Source organism: Rhinatrema bivittatum, chromosome 11 (assembly GCF_901001135.1).
Source record: "Rhinatrema bivittatum chromosome 11, aRhiBiv1.1, whole genome shotgun sequence".
NCBI classification, from domain to species: domain Eukaryota; kingdom Metazoa; phylum Chordata; class Amphibia; order Gymnophiona; family Rhinatrematidae; genus Rhinatrema; species Rhinatrema bivittatum.
In genome coordinates, this window is record NC_042625.1 from 3121065 (window position 1) to 3136916 (window position 15852).

Below are 15852 nucleotides of genomic sequence, written 5' to 3' on the forward strand. Positions count from 1 at the left end.
GTCTTGACGTCCTTCCTTGTCTAGGCAGTAATGTGCTGCAAATGTGTGAAGACAGCTCCATGTTGCAGCTTTGCAGATGTCAGCAATTGGTACTGAACAATAGTGTGCTACTGAGGTTTCCATGGCTCTTACTGAGTGCGCCTTCACTCGTCGCTGGAGAGGAAGGCCTGTCTTTTCACAGCAGAATTCAATACAGTCTTCTAGCGAGTTGAAGAGAGTTTGTTTGCCCACTGCAACTCCTGGGCTGTTTTTGTCAAAAGAAACAAAGTTGGATGGATTTTCTGTGGACTGCAGTACTGTCTTGGTAAAATGCAAGTGCACATTTACAATCCAAGGTGTGTGAAACTCTCTCGTCCTGGTGGGAGTGAGGTTTTGGGGAAAAGGTGGGCAAGACTATAGACTGATTCAAGTGGAAGTCAGTAACCACCTTGAGAAGGAATTTAGGGTGAATATGTAGGAACCTTGTATAGGGTGAGTATGTGACAAGTGCTTGTAACTCACTAACCCTTCGAGCAGATGTAATGGCTACTAGGAAGAGAACTTTCCATGTAATAAATTTAACATCACAGGAGTGCAAAGGCTCAAACGGGGAGTGCATGAGCCTTATAAGTACTACATTTAGGTCCCGTTCAGTGACTGGTGGCCGTAGAGGAGGCTTGAGTTGTAGTAGGCCCCTCATAAATCTACTCACAAGGGGTTGCGCTGTTACTGGGGCATCCCCAACTCCTTTGTGGTACGCTGAGATAGCACTCAGGTGTACCCTCACCAAAGAAGTCTGGAGACCAGAGTCTGAAAGGTGCCAGAGATAGTCTAATAGAGATGGCATGGGGCAGGAAAAGGGATCGATACCTTTATGCGTGCACCACGTGGTGAATCTTTTCCACTTAGAACGATAGGATTTTCATGTGGAAGGCTTTTGTGAGGCTACAAGCACTTGAGAGACATCAGTTGAAAGGCTGAGCGGATGGAGGATCAAGCTTTCAACATCCAGGCTGTGAGGAATAGGGTCTGAAGGTTCGGATGGCATAACATGCCTTGGTTCTGAGTTATGAGATTGGGTGCTGTGCCCAGGCAAATGGGTTCTCTGATAGAGGTCAAGAAGCATGGGAAACCATACTTGGCAAGGCCAATACGGGGCTATGTGAATCATTGACCCTTTGTCCTGTTGCAGCTTCACGAGAGTTTTGGCTATCAGTGGTATCGGGGGATACGTGTATAGGAGGCCTGTGATCCAGGGGCGAGCAAAGGCGTCCATGGCTAACTTCTTTTGTTGCCGGTGCAGGGAGCAAAATCTGTCCACTTTGCATCTGAATTGAATCACAAAGAGGTCTATTGTTGGTTGACCCCAGCATTGGAAGATTCTGGTTGTTACTACAGGATCCAGAGACCACTCATGGGGATGGAACAGTTGGCTGAGGCGATCTGCTACCACGTTCTGCATGCCTGCCAGATAAGTGGCACGTAGATACATGCAGTGTGCAAGGGCCCAGGCCCAGATCTGTGCGGCTTCTTGGCAGAGAAGATAAGAGTCTGTGCCGCCCTGCTGGTTCAAGTACCACATTGCAACTGTGTTGTCTGTATGAGTACAGTATTTTGTGAAAGGCAGTCCTTGAACGCATATAGAGCATAACGTATTTGATTTAATGACTGGAAAAGGAACAGTGTGCAAATCCAAGGCTCTCGTGCTAAACTTTCAAAAGGGAAACTTTGAGAAAATGAGAAAAATTGTTAGAAAAAAACTGAAAGGAGCAGCTACAAAAGTAAAAAATGTCCAAGAGGCGTGGTCATTCTTAAAAAATACCATTCTAGAAGCACAGTCCAGATGTATTCCACACATTAAGAAAAGTGGAAAGAAGGCAAAACGATTACCGGCATGGTTAAAAGGGGAGGTGAAAGAAGCTATTTTAGCCAAAAGATCTTCATTCAAAAATTGGAAGAAGGATCCAACAGAAGAAAATAGGATAAAGCATAAACATTGGCAAGTTAAATGTAAGACATTGATAAGACAGGCTAAGAGAGAATTTGAAAAGAAGTTGGCTGTAGAGGCAAAAACTCACAGTAAAAACTTTTTAAAATATTTCCGAAGCAGAAAGCCTGTGAGGGAGTCAGTTGGACCCTTAGATGATCGAGGGGTTAAAGGGGCACTTAGAGAAGATAAGGCCATCGCGGAAAGATTAAATGATTTCTTTGCTTCGGTGTTTACTGAAGAGGATGTTGGGGAGGTACCCGTAATGGAGAAGGTTTTCATGGGTAATGATTCAGATGGACTGAATCAAATCACGGTGAACCTAGAAGATGTGGTAGGCCTGATTGACAAACTGAAGAGTAAGTAAATCACCTGGACCGGATGGTATACACCCCAGAGTTCTGAAGGAACTAAAAAAATGAAATTTCAGACCTATTAGTAAAAATTTGTAACTTATCATTAAAATCATCTATTGTACCTGAAGACTGGAGGATAGCAAATGTAACCCCAATATTTAAAAAGGGCTCCAGGGGCGATCCGGGAAACTACAGACCGGTTAGCCTGACTTCAGTGCCAGGAAAAATAGTGGAAAGTGTTCTAAACATCAAAATCACAGAACATATAGAAACAAATGGTTTAATGCAACAAAGTCAGCATGGCTTTACCCAGGGCAAGTCTTGCCTCACAAATCTGCTTCACTTTTTTGAAGGAGTTAATAAACATGTGGATAAAGGTGAACCGGTACATATAGTATACTTGGATTTTCAGAAGGCGTTTGACAAAGTTCCTCATGAGAGGCTTCTAGGAAAAGTAAAAAGTCATGGGATAGGTGGCGATGTCCTTTCCTGGATTGCAAACTGGCTAAAAGACAGGAAACAGAGAGTAGGATTAAATGGGCAATTTTCTCAGTGGAAGGGAGTGGACAGTGGAGTGCTTCAGGGATCTGTATTGGGACCCTTACTGTTCAATATATTTATATATGATCTGGAAAGAAATACGACGAGTGAGATAATCAAATTTGCAGATGACACAAAATTGTTCAGAGTAGTTAAATCACAAGCAGATTGTGATAAATTGCAGGAAGACCTTGTGAGACTGGAAAATTGGGCATCCAAATGGCAGATGAAATTTAATGTAGATAAGTGCAAGGTGATGCATATAGGGAAAAATAACCCATGCTATAATTACACAATGTTGGGTTCCATATTAGGTGCTACAACCCAAGAAAGAGATCTAGGTGTCATAGTAGATAACACATTGAAATCATTGGTGCAGTGTGCTGCGGCAGTCAAAAAAGCAAACAGAATGTTGGGAATTATTAGAAAAGGAATGATGAATAAAACGGAAAATGTCATAATGCCTCTGTATCGCTCCATGGTGAGACCGCACCTTGAATACTATGTACAATTCTGGTCGCCGCATCTCAAAAAAGATATAATTGCGATGGAGAAGGTACAGAGAAGGGCTACCAAAATGATAAGGGGAATGGAACAACTCCCCTATGAGGAAAGACTAAAGAGGTTGGGACTTTTCAGCTTGGAGAGGAGACGACTGAGGGGGGATATGATAGAGGTGTTTAAAATCATGAGAGGTCTAGAACGGGTAGATGTGAATCGGTTATTTACTCTTTCGGATAGTAGAAAGACTAGGGGACACTCCATGAAGTTAGCATGGGGCACATTTAAAACTAATTGGAGAAAGTTCTTTTTTACTCAACGCACAATTAAACTCTGGAATTTGTTGCCAGAGAATGTGGTTCGTGCAGTAAGTATAGCTGTGTTTAAAAAAGGATTGGATAAGCTCTTGGAGGAGAAGTCCATTACCTGCTATTAAGTTCACTTAGAGAATAGCCACTGCCATTAGCAATGGTTACATGGAATAGACTTAGTTTTTGGGTACTTGCCAGGTTCTTATGGCCTGGATTGGCCACTGTTGGAAACAGGATGCTGGGCTTGATGGACCCTTGGTCTGACCCAGTATGGCATTTTCTTATGTTCTTATGTTCTTCGCAAGCGGCGCGATAGCCATCGAGGCCGATGCGGGGTTGATGTCTGCAACGGGAGTTGACTCGTGTCTGTGCCGGTGTTTCTCTCGGTGCTCGGTCCGGTCTTTCCCCAGCATCGAGGTAGATGATGTGGATGTCTTAAATGGAGTCTGTAACGGATGGTCACCGCTGCCCTGGTGCTCCCGGCGAGGTTTTATGACTAACTTCTTCGATGCTCCTGCCGGTGACGATTGGGTGGAAGTCGATGGAGTCAACTTGATTTTGATCAGAGTCTCCATCTTGCTGAGGCGAACCCGCCTACCCTTCGGAGTCATCTGGGCACAACTTGGGCAGTGAGACACGTCGTGTGATGACCCGAAGCACAGCACAGCACACAGACATCATGTGGGTCGGTAATCGACATGGTTTGGGGGCACTCTGGACATTTTCGGAAACCTAGTGCCATAATGGAAGAGGTTGCGGCCCAAAAATGGTCGATGGCCTGCAAGCACCGAAAAAGGTGGGAGCGGGAACCGACCGGGAATAGTGAAGTTACTCACCGAATGATGGGAAAACACTATCACAATGGGAGACCCCTATGAGGGAATCTTTTTTGAAGTAAATATACATTTTTTCCATGAGGAAAATTGTGTGAGAAATTCTCACAGAGCTCCTAACCACGAGGCAACTGCAGCACGGAAAAAAAAGAGACTGAAGGGAGACCCCTGTAACTGCAAGGATCATGGCATGTTGGGCATGCTCAGTGTGCCAGTCAAAAGTTCTAGAAACTTTGACAGAAAAGTTTTCCATGACAGGTCTCCGTCCAATGACATCACCTACATGTGAGGACTACCATCCTGCTTGTCCTGGGAGAAAAATGAAGATGCTTACCTGTAGCAAGTATTCTCCATAGACAGCAGAAAAACAGCCACACAAGTAGGTTTACAGCATCTGACAGCACTGTGTTTAACAATAATTCTCTCATAGCTCATGGTATAAAATTTTAACTGAGCATGCAAAGAACTTCCTGAACCTGAGTCGCCACATAAGCACCTCAGTCTTTTTCTCAAGCTAGCTTCAACTATACAGAGAGGCAGGAAATACTGTCTGGCTGTTTGTTTTGCTGTCTACAGAGAATACCTGCTACATGTAAGCATCTTCATTTTCTCTGTGGACATGCAGAAACAAAATCAGTCACACAAGTGGGGATTCCCTAGCTAAGGGTTGTGATATTACCTCAAATATTTGTGTCTGTTTATCTCAACCTGCCTAGCCTGGAGGAGGGTAGTTGAAGTTTTTATTGAAATAGATTTTAAGTCTGTTGTGGAGTAGCAGCCTAGTGGTTAGAGCAATGGGCTATGAACTAGGCTTTATGGAGCAATTGGTTCAGGAACAGATGAGAGAGGGAGCAATTTCAGATCTAATTCTCAGTGGAGCACAGGATTTGGTGAGAGAGGTAACGGAGGTGGGGCCGCTTGGCAATAGTGATCATAATATGATCAAATTTGAATTAATGACTGGAAGAGGAACAGTATGCAAATCCACGGCTCTCGTGCTAAACTTTCAAAAGGGAAACTTTGATAAAATGAGAAAAATTGTTAGAAAAAAACTGAAAGGAGCAGCTACAAAGTAAAAAGTGTGCAAGAGGCATAATCATTGTTAAAAAATCCCATTCTAGAAGCACAGTCCAGATGTATTCCACACATTAAGAAAGGTGGAAAGAAGGCAAAACGATCACCGGCATTAAAAGGGGAGGTGAAAGAAGCTATTTTAGCCAAAAGATCTTCATTCAAAAATTGGAAGAAGGATCCAACAGAAGAAAATAAGATAATGCATAAACATTGGCAAGTTAAATGTGAGACATTGATAAGACAGGCTAAGAGAGAATTTGAAAAGAAGTTGGCTGTGTAGGCAAAACCTCACAGTAAAAACTTATAAAAATATATCTGAAGCAGAAAGCCTGTGAGGGAGTCAGTTGGACCGTTAGATGATCGAGGGGTTAAAAAGAGACTTAGAGAAGATAAGGCCATCGCGGAAAGATTAAATGATTTCTTTGCTTCGGTGTTTACTGAAGAGGATGTTGGGGAGGTATGTGTACTGAAGGTTTTCATGGGTAATGATCAGATGGACTGAATCAAATCAAGGTGAACCTAGAAGATGTGGTAGACCTGACTGACAAACTGAAGAGTAGTAATTCACCTGGACCGGATGGTATACATCCCAGAGTTCTGAAGGAACTAAAAAATGAAATTTCAGACCTATTGGTAAATATTTGTAACCTATCATTAAAATCATCCATTGCACCTAAAGACTGGAGGATAGCAAATGTAACCCCAATATTTAAAAAGGGCTCCAGGGGCGATCCAGAAACTACAGACCTTTCAGCCTGACTTCAGTGCCAGGAAAATAGTGGAAAGTGTTTTAAACATCAAAATCACAGAACATATAGAAAGACATGGCGTAATGGAACAAAGTCAGCATGGCTTTACCCAAGGCAAGTCTTGCCTCACAAATCTGCTTCACTTTTTTGAAGGAGTTAATAAACATGAGGATAAAGGTGAACCGGAAGATGTAGTATACTTGGATTTTCAGAAGGCGTTTGATAAAGTTCCTCATGAGAGGCTTCTAGGAAAAGTAAAAAGTCATTGGATAGGTGACTATGTCCTTTCGTGGATTGCAAATTGGCTAAAAGACAGGAAACAGAGAGTAGGATTAAATGGACAATTTTCTCAGTGGAAGGGAGTGGGCAGTGGAGTGCCTCAGGGATCTGTATTCGGACTCTTACTTTTCAATAAATTTATAAATGATCTGGAAAGAAAAAGGATGAGTGAGATAATCAAATTTGCAGATGATACAAAATTGTTCAGAGTAGTTAAATCACAAGCAGATTGTGATAAATTGCAGGAAGACCTCGTGAGACTGGAAAATTGGGCATCAAAAGTGCAAGGTGATGCATATAGGGAAAAATAACCCATGCTATGGTTACACAATGTTAGGTTCCATATTAGGTGCTACAACCCAAGAAAGAGATCTAGGCGTCATAGTGGATAACACATTGTGTTTTTTGACTGCCGCAGTGTGCTGCGGCAGTCAAAAAAGAAAACAGAATTTTGGGAATTATTAGAAAGGGAATGGTGAATAAAACGGAAAATGTCATAATGCCGCTGTATCGCTCCATGGTGAGACTGCATCTTGAATACTGTGTACATTTCTGGTCGCCGCATCTCAAAAAAGATATAATTGCGATGGAGAAGGTACAGAGAAGGGCAACCAAAATGATAAGGGGAAAGGAACAGCTCCCCTATGAGGAAAGACTAAAGAGGTTAGGACTTTTCAGCTTGGAGAAGAGACTGCTGAGGGGGGATATGATAGAGGTGTTTAAAATCATGAGAGGTCTAGAACGGGTAGATGTGAATCGGTTATTTAGTCTTTCAGATACTAGAAAGACTAGGGGGCACTCCATGAAGTTAGCATGTGGGACATTTAAAACTAATTAGAGAAAGTTCTTTTTTACTCAATGCACAATTAAACTCTGGAATTTGTTGCCAGAGGACGTGGTTAGTGAAGTTAGTATAGCTGTGTTTAAAAAAGGATTGGATAAGTTCTTGGAGGAGAAGTCCATTACCTGCTATTAATTAAGCTGACTTAGAAAATAGCCACAGCTATTACTAGCAACGGTAACATGGAATAGACTTAGTTTTTGGGTACTTGCCAGGTTCTTATGGTCAGGATTGGCCACGGATGGAAACAGGATGCTGGGCTTGATGGATCCTTGTTCTGACCCAGTATGGCATGTACCTATCTTATGTTCTTATGAAACCAAAGTTCAAATCCCACTGCCGCTCCTTGTGACCTTGGGAAAGTCACTTTACTTTCTGTTACCTCATCTATAAAATTAGATTGTAAGCTCTCTGGGGATAGGGAAATGCTTATAGTACCTGAATGTAATCCGCTTTGAAGTGCCGAAAAGCAGAATATAAAAAGCTAAAATAAAATAAAGTCTGGCCAAATGCAGTGTCATTCCTTGAATCTAATTCTAGTGAATTAGATTCAATGCTTAACTGAAAGATGACTATGTGGCGATTTTACAGATGTCCTGAATGGATGCATATTTTGTGTGCCATTGTTGTTACAGTTGGAAATATAGAAATGACGGAAAAGGACCAAATGATCCATCCAGTCTGCCCAGCAAGTTTATGGTAGTATCTGCTGCGTAGGGCAGGTTACCCCCATGCTCATCAGTTTCTCAAACCATACAAGTCAGGGCCCCTCATTGGTTGCTGTTTGAATCCAATTTCCCCTTACCCCTTGCTGTGGAAGCAGAGAACAATGATGGAGTTGCATTAAAAGTATTAAGCTATTGACTTAGAAAATAGCCACTGCTATTACTAGCATCAGCAGCATGGGATAGACAGTTTTTGGGTAGGTACTTGCAAGGTACTTATAGCCTGGATTGGCCACTGTTGGAAACAGGATGCTGGGCTTGATGGACTCTTGGTCTGACCCAGTATGGCATGTTCTTATGGTTAAGGGTAGTAAAAGCTGCATCAGCACGTTACATTCACAAGAGGGGCTTTAAATTCAACTTCTCAACGGCGCCATTTCCTCTCTTCACCGCCGTTCGCGGCTTGGTTGGCCTACGCAGTCAGCGCCTCAGTCCCGCCGGGGTAAGGCCTCTTTACCTGCACGCCTTCCCCACAGCAGGGCTGCAGCCAACCACGAGACCACAGCGTCGTGCCGTCCGCTCTCCGAGACGCTCTTCAGGCCTTTGAGCCGGCCCCCGGGCTCCAGCCAATCGCGACGGCTCCCTCAGCCAACCAATCAACTGCAGCACAAGAGGGGCTTTAAATTCAACTTCTCACCGGCACCGTGTGCCGAAGGAGCGTGACAAAGGGGCCTGCCCCTTTGTGCGCCCCTTCATACAGCTGCGGTAGTCAAAAAAGCAAACAGAATGTTTGGAATTATTAGAAAGGGAATGGTGAATAAAACGGAAATTGTCATAATGTCTCTGTATCGCTCCATGGTGAGACCGCACCTTGAATACTGTGTACAGTTCTGGTCGCCGCATCTCAAAAAAGATATAATTGCGATGGAGAAGGTACAGAGAAGGGCTACCAAAATGATAAGGGGAATGGAACAACTCCCCTATGAGGAAAGACTAAAGAGGTTAGGACTTTTCAGCTTGGAGAAGAGACGACTGAGGGGGGATATGATAGAGGTGTTTAAAATCATGAGAGGTCTAGAACGGGTAGATGTGAATCGGTTATTTACTCTTTCGGATAGTAGAAAGACTAGGGGACACTCCATGAAGTTAGCCTGGGGCACATTTAAAACTAATTGGAGAAAGTTCTTTTTTACTCAACGCATAATTAAACTCTGGAATTTGTTGCCAGAGAATGTGGTTCGTGCAGTTAGTATAGCTGTGTTTAAAAAAGGATTGGATAAGTTCTTGGAGGAGAAGTCCATTACCTGCTATTAAGTTCACTTAGAGAATAGCCACTGCCATTAGCAATGGTTACATGGAATAGACTTAGTTTTTGGGTACTTGCCAGGTTCTTATGACCTGGATTGGCCACTGTTGGAAACAGGATGCTGGGCTTGATGGACCCTTGGTCTGACCCAGTATGGCATTTTCTTATGTTCTGTAGGGCAGCCTTTCTCCCAGCTATCTCTGCTTCTCCTTGCCCTTTCCTCTGATTACCCCAGAAATCTAGGCTAGGCTTATTAACCCCCCAGCTCACTTCCCCACTTAAAAATGCACTCCTTTACCATCCCCATCATCAACAAACACCCCAGAAATAAAGAGAAATCTCCTCCATTTCACACCATCCAGCAGACGAGGCTAATCCCTGTCATTCTCTCACCGGTCACACAACGTCTAGGCCTCTCACTATTCACCCTGACCCTTTTCAATGCCCAATCACTCTCTAAAAAATCCCACATACTTAATGATTATCTCTCAGAGGCCAATCCAGACATCTGTGCTATCACAGAAACATGGTTAAAACCCACGGACTCAGTTCTTATAAATCAACTTCCTACACAAATCTATGACATATTCTTGATCCCCAGACCTAAAAAGAGAGGAGGCGGACTTCTTCTTGCAGCTAAGAAAGGCCTAAAGATAACCCTTCAACAATCAAATCTTATTTCTAACCTAGAATGTGCGTATTTCAAATCCAAACAGCTCCAAATATGCCTTATCTAGGCTCCTCCAGGAAATCTCGAAACCGACCAATCTCCCCTCATTGCCAAACACATCAACTATGACTCCCCTGCATTAATAATGGGAGACTTCAACCTACATGTAGACTCGGCCATACGCTCCACCAACTGTGATACTCTCCTATCATCGCTTCAGCACATGGGCTTCAAACAGATCATTAACAACCCAACTCACAAAGCAGGACATACTCTGGACCTGATATTCGTGAAGGAAGGCATCTCCCTCTCATCCTCTCCAACATGTACCCCTGTACCCTGGTCGGATCACCAAATCATCACAACGGTCCTCAAGTCAGACACCCTTCCCCCTTCCTTCCCTAAAACCACGGTTCATTTCAGGAAACCCTGCTCTTCAGATGTCCTAACCTACCATCTCGTCAAGGAACTGCTACAGCTCGACCTCTCAGATGCGAACACAGCCATCAACTCATGGCATTCTATCACCAACAAAGTCGCAGACCGAACCTGCCCCTTAACCACCAAGGTGCTTCACAAGGCCCAGGACAACAGAAAACCCTGGTTCACACCCGAACTGAAGGCTATCAAACTAGACCTCAGAAACAAAGAACATACTTGGCGTAGAAATCCTTCTCCCACGACTCAAGTAAGCTACAAATCCACCCTCAACAAGTACAGGAACACCATCTTCAAAACAAAGAAAGACTTCTTCGCTAAAAAAATTCACCATTTCATTTTCGACTCCAAAGCTCTTTTCACCTACATCTCTGCTCTCACCAAACCCTCTCCTCCGTCCATTCCAGACGACCAAGCTCTCATTAAAGCTACAGAACTGGCCACCTTCTTTGAGAACAAAATTATCAATCTCACCAGACCGTTTGCCACCCCCAACCCCCCTATCCCCCTCTCAATGGCCTCATTACCTCAACAGGTCGCAAGGTTAGAATCCTTCGAGACTACCTCTTCACTCTAAGTTGAAAATATTCTTAAGAAACTCAAACCCTCATCCCATCCACTAGACACCATTCCATCGAACCTCCTAATCTCAATACCAAATACCATTGCGAAACCCATTGCAGAAATCATCAACTGTTCGTTAACCCAAGGACTAGTTTCCGATTCTCTAAAGCAGGCCATCTTGAAACCTCTCCTAAAAAAACCCAATCTGTCAACATCAGACCCAGCTAACTTCCGCCCCATAGCCAACCTACCCATCATTGCCAAGATTATGGAGAAAATAGTTAATAAACAACTCACAGAATACCTGGAGGAACACAAGATCCTGGCACCTTCACAATATGGCTTTCGTAAATCCCTAAACACGGAATCCCTTCTGATCTCTCTCACGGACTCCATTATCTTGAGCATGGACAAAAGACAACCTCACCTACTCATTCTCCTTGATCTTTCTGCAGCCTTTGATACGGTCAACCATTCGATCCTTTTAGACCGGCTCGTCGACATTGGCATCTCAGGCACCGCACTCTCCTGGTTCCGTTCATTTCTCAGCAACAGATCATTCAAGGTAAAAATCAACAACAAAGAATCACACCCAATCAACTCTAACCTGGGAGTCCAAGGTTCTTCCCTCTCTCCAACTCTTTTCAACATATATCTTCTTCCTCTTTGCCTCCTCCTTACCAGGCTGAAAATCAAGCATTACATATACGTGGATTATGTTCAAATTCTCATCCCTATTAAGGAGTCTCTACAAAAATCAGTTGCTTCCAGGAAATCAGCTCTACAAAATCAGTTGCTTCCAGGAAATCAGCTCACTCCTCTCTAAGCTTAACCTAGTCATCAACAAAGACAAGACCGAATTCCTCATCATCTGCCAGGAAGACAACCTCTTTACCAGGGAGACAGCCACTCACCCTGAGGGTCAGCCACAGGATGACAGCCACTCTCTCCCTAACTCCCCTTCAACAATTCCGGACAACCTCAAAAACACATCTTATGCAAGAGATTTAGGCGTCCTCCTGGACAACCAGCTGAACCTCAAAAGATTCGTAAACACGACTAAGGAGTGCTTTTTCAAATTACAAGTTCTTAAAAAGCTTAAACCCCTTCTGCACTCTTATGATTTCCGCCTGGTTCTGTAATCAATCATCCTCACCAAAGTTGATTACTGCAACTCTTTGCTGCTCGGGCTCCCTGCTGCCACCATTAAGCCACTACAGATGTTACAGAACTCAGCCGCCAGGATCTTAACGAACTCAAAAAAGGGACCACATCACGCCCATCCTCTACAACAGGGGTCAGGAACCTATGACTCGGGAGCCAGATATGGCTCTTTTGATGGCTGCATCTGGCTCACAGACAAATCTTTAATAAAAAAGTAAAAATCTAACAACCTCCCCCCCCACCCTCCTGACGCCCCCCAAGACCTGCCAAAAGTCCCTGGTGGTCCAGCGGGGGTCCGGGAGCAATCTCCTGGACTTGGGTTGTCGGCTGCCAGTAGTCAAAATGGCGCCAATGGCCCTTTGCCCTCACTATGTCACTGGGGTCGACCAATGGCAGCGGTAGCCTCTGTGACATAGTAATGGCAAAGGGCCGTCGGCTGCCAGTAATCAAAATGGCGTCAACAGTCCTTTGCCCTTACTATGTCACAGAGGCTACCGCCGCCATTGGTCGACCCCAGTGACATAGTGAGGGCAAAGGGCCATTGGCGCCATTTTGACTACTGGCAGCCGACAGCCCAAGTCCAGGAGATCGCTCCCGGACCCCCGCTGGACCACCAGGGAGTTTTGGCAGGTCTTGGAGGGAGGGGGTCAGGAGGGTGGGGGTTGTAGTAAATTAATTTTGGAGGTCTTGGGGGGCGTCAGGAGGGTGGGGGTTTTTGTTAGATTTTTACTTTTTTATTAAAGATTTGTCTGTGAGCCCTGGACCCCCGCTGGATCACCAGGGACTTTTGGTAGGTCTGGGAGGGGGGGGGGGTTTGGAGGATGGGGGGTTGTAGTAAATTAATTTGGTAGGTCTTGGGAGAGTCAGGAGGGTGGGGGGTTGTAGTTAGTATGGCTTTCACAGAATTACATTTTAAAATATGTGGCGTTCATGGCTCTCTCAGCCAAAAAGGTTCCCGACCCCTGCTCTACAACCTCCACTGGCTCCCTATCAAATATAGAATTCTCTATAAAGTCCTGACCATCATGCACAAAACCTTACACAACCTAGCCTCAATTGATCTCACCTTCCAGTTTCGCACTAACAACTCCACCAGACCAATTAGAAGAGCATACCAAGGCACTCTTTTCGTCCCTCAAGCTAAAACTTCTCTAAGGAATAGGGCCCTTTCCACAGCAGGTCCTACTAAATGGAACACTCTCCCACCAGACCTCCGACAAGACCCCTGCCCAATTTCCTTCAAGAAAAAACTCAAAACATGGCTATTCAGCCTAGCGTTTCCAGAACCCGCAAGTTAGCCAATACCTTCTCTCCGTAGTTTCCTTTCACCATACTGCATCCTAGCCCAAACTGATTAATGTTATCGCTTGATTATTGTAACTTTATTGCTATGTAACTCAAATTGTTTACGATGTTATTTAACTTTCATACTATGTTACTCAAAGTTGTTTTAGATGTTTCTCGTTCTTTGTAATGCTCACAGGCAAGTTTATCGTTTCACTGTAAATCGGTTTGATTTGTATCCAATGCAAGAAGATCGGTATATAAAAGTTAAAAATAAATAAATAAAATAAATAAATTCATGCTTATTTGTTCCCCAGACCATAAAAGTTGGGGCCCTCGTTGGCTGCAGACTAAATCCAATTTCTCTTTTCCTCCTGTTGTTGAAACAGAGAGCAATGATGGAGCTGCATCAATAGCATCAAAGCTTATTGGTTAAGAGTAGTAACCACTGCAAAAGCAAGTTACCCCCTATGCACTATTTTCTTCATTTCCATCCTCCAGCCTTTAGGGTTCCAGAGTGCTTATATCCCTCTGAATTCTTTCACTGTTTTTGTCTTCACCACCTCCTTTGGAAGGGCAATCCAGAAATATTTCCTGACATTGGTTCTGAGTTGTCCTCCCTGGAGTTTCATTTCATGACCCCTAGTTCTACTGATTTCTTTCCAAAGGAAACATTTTTAACGATTATGCATCATTAAAACTTTTCAGGTATCTGAAGATCTGTATCATATCTCCCCTGTACCTCCTCTCTTCCAGGGTATACATATTCATTCCTTCAGCTTCCACTCATAAGTTTTCCGATGCTGACCCAACACCATTTTGGTCGCTCTTCTTTGGACTGCCTCCATCCTCTCTTTATCCTTTTTGAGATACAGACATCAGTACTGAACACAATACCAAGAGAGGCTTCACAATGGATCTGTACAAGGGCATCACCATCTTTTTCTTACCGGTTGTTCCTCTCTACACAGTCCAGCATTCTTCTAGCTTTAGCTATTGCCTTGTCACACTGTTTTGCCACCTTCAGCTCACCACTTACTATCACCCTACTTGGTGCACTGTAATTTTTCCTGAAAAGTAACTCTCACTGATGAGAAACAAAATATGTCTTGAAAAAGTCATTTTGATAGTATTTGCTTAAACTTGAAATCCTTGTTTGTAGACAAACATGAATAATTGTGAAGATTTTCTGAAAGGCTTAGTACTGTTTGGATAGAATAGCAGGGCTCTTTTGCAGTCTAGCACGGGGTTGACAACCTGTGCCACGAATGGCATGCCAGAACATTTTTATTGGTAAGTGGCAGCTGAGTTGTTGCATCTCATATATATAACTGCTATGGTGCAATGATAATGTACTCGCGGGGTTTCTAATCCCTGTGGATTGAAGAAACTGAAGCAGCACAAAAAAGGCCGGGGACCCTCAGAATTAAAAAGCACTGGGTACAGTAGGACAATTCCTCCTCTGCTCCCCCTCCTGATACCTTAACTTACCTGCTGCTCTCCTACAACAGCAGGGTGAGTTAAGGGACTTGCAGCCGCTGGGCCTGACTGACACTTAGAACCATGTGATTCAAAGGACAATACTGGGATCCTGGAAAGAAGGGAGGATGCACCTGAGCAGCTGCAAGTCCTTGTCGTTGTCTGCTGTTGTAGGATAGCAGTGCATGAGTGAATGCTGTAGGGAGGCAGTTAATGAACGGGAGGGGTGAACAGACCGGGGATTGTAATGAGGAGTGGGAGGGAAGGAGTGAATGGACTGGGGATCATTCTGAGAAGGGAGGGAAGGAGTGATCACTGTGTGGAGGCACAGAATAAATGAGCTGGTCATTGCCAAGGATGGAGCCCATAATTCCACTTCACCCCATGTGAACAACGCTCAGTTTCCTCTCCCATACCGTCCAGCGCCTGCTGTTGCACATGTGTGATTGCATGTGGGGGAGAGAGCGAATGAATGTGTGAGATTGCATGTGGAAGAGAGAGCAAGCAATTTGTGTGTGATTTTATATGGGAGATAAGAGTGTGTGAATGTGTGTTGGAAAGCATGTGCATGTGAGAGAGAGAGGAGAAAGTTTGTGGCACCCTCTCCTACCCCAACTAATTTATGACAATCTCAGAGTGACTGAAAATCAAAGGTTCCCAGGTATGAAAAGCAGTTTTCTTTTTATCATAAGTTTTAATTATTGGGTGTTATTTGATATATCTACTGTTTTGAAATATTTTATTGGTATTTGGAAACTTTTTAAAAAAATTGTGCATGAGTTTAATTATTGGATGTTATTCTATTCATCAGCTGTTTTGAAATATTTATTAT

The 15852-nt window shown here is 43.8% G+C and overlaps 1 protein-coding gene across 4 annotated transcripts in view; it reads right to left on the reverse strand.

The window, feature by feature from the left end:
* LOC115100538 (acyl-CoA dehydrogenase family member 11-like) overlaps nt 1-15852 on the reverse strand; it is a 358748-nt gene that overhangs the window by 152220 nt on the left and 190676 nt on the right. The gene's annotated exons all lie outside the window — the stretch shown is intronic.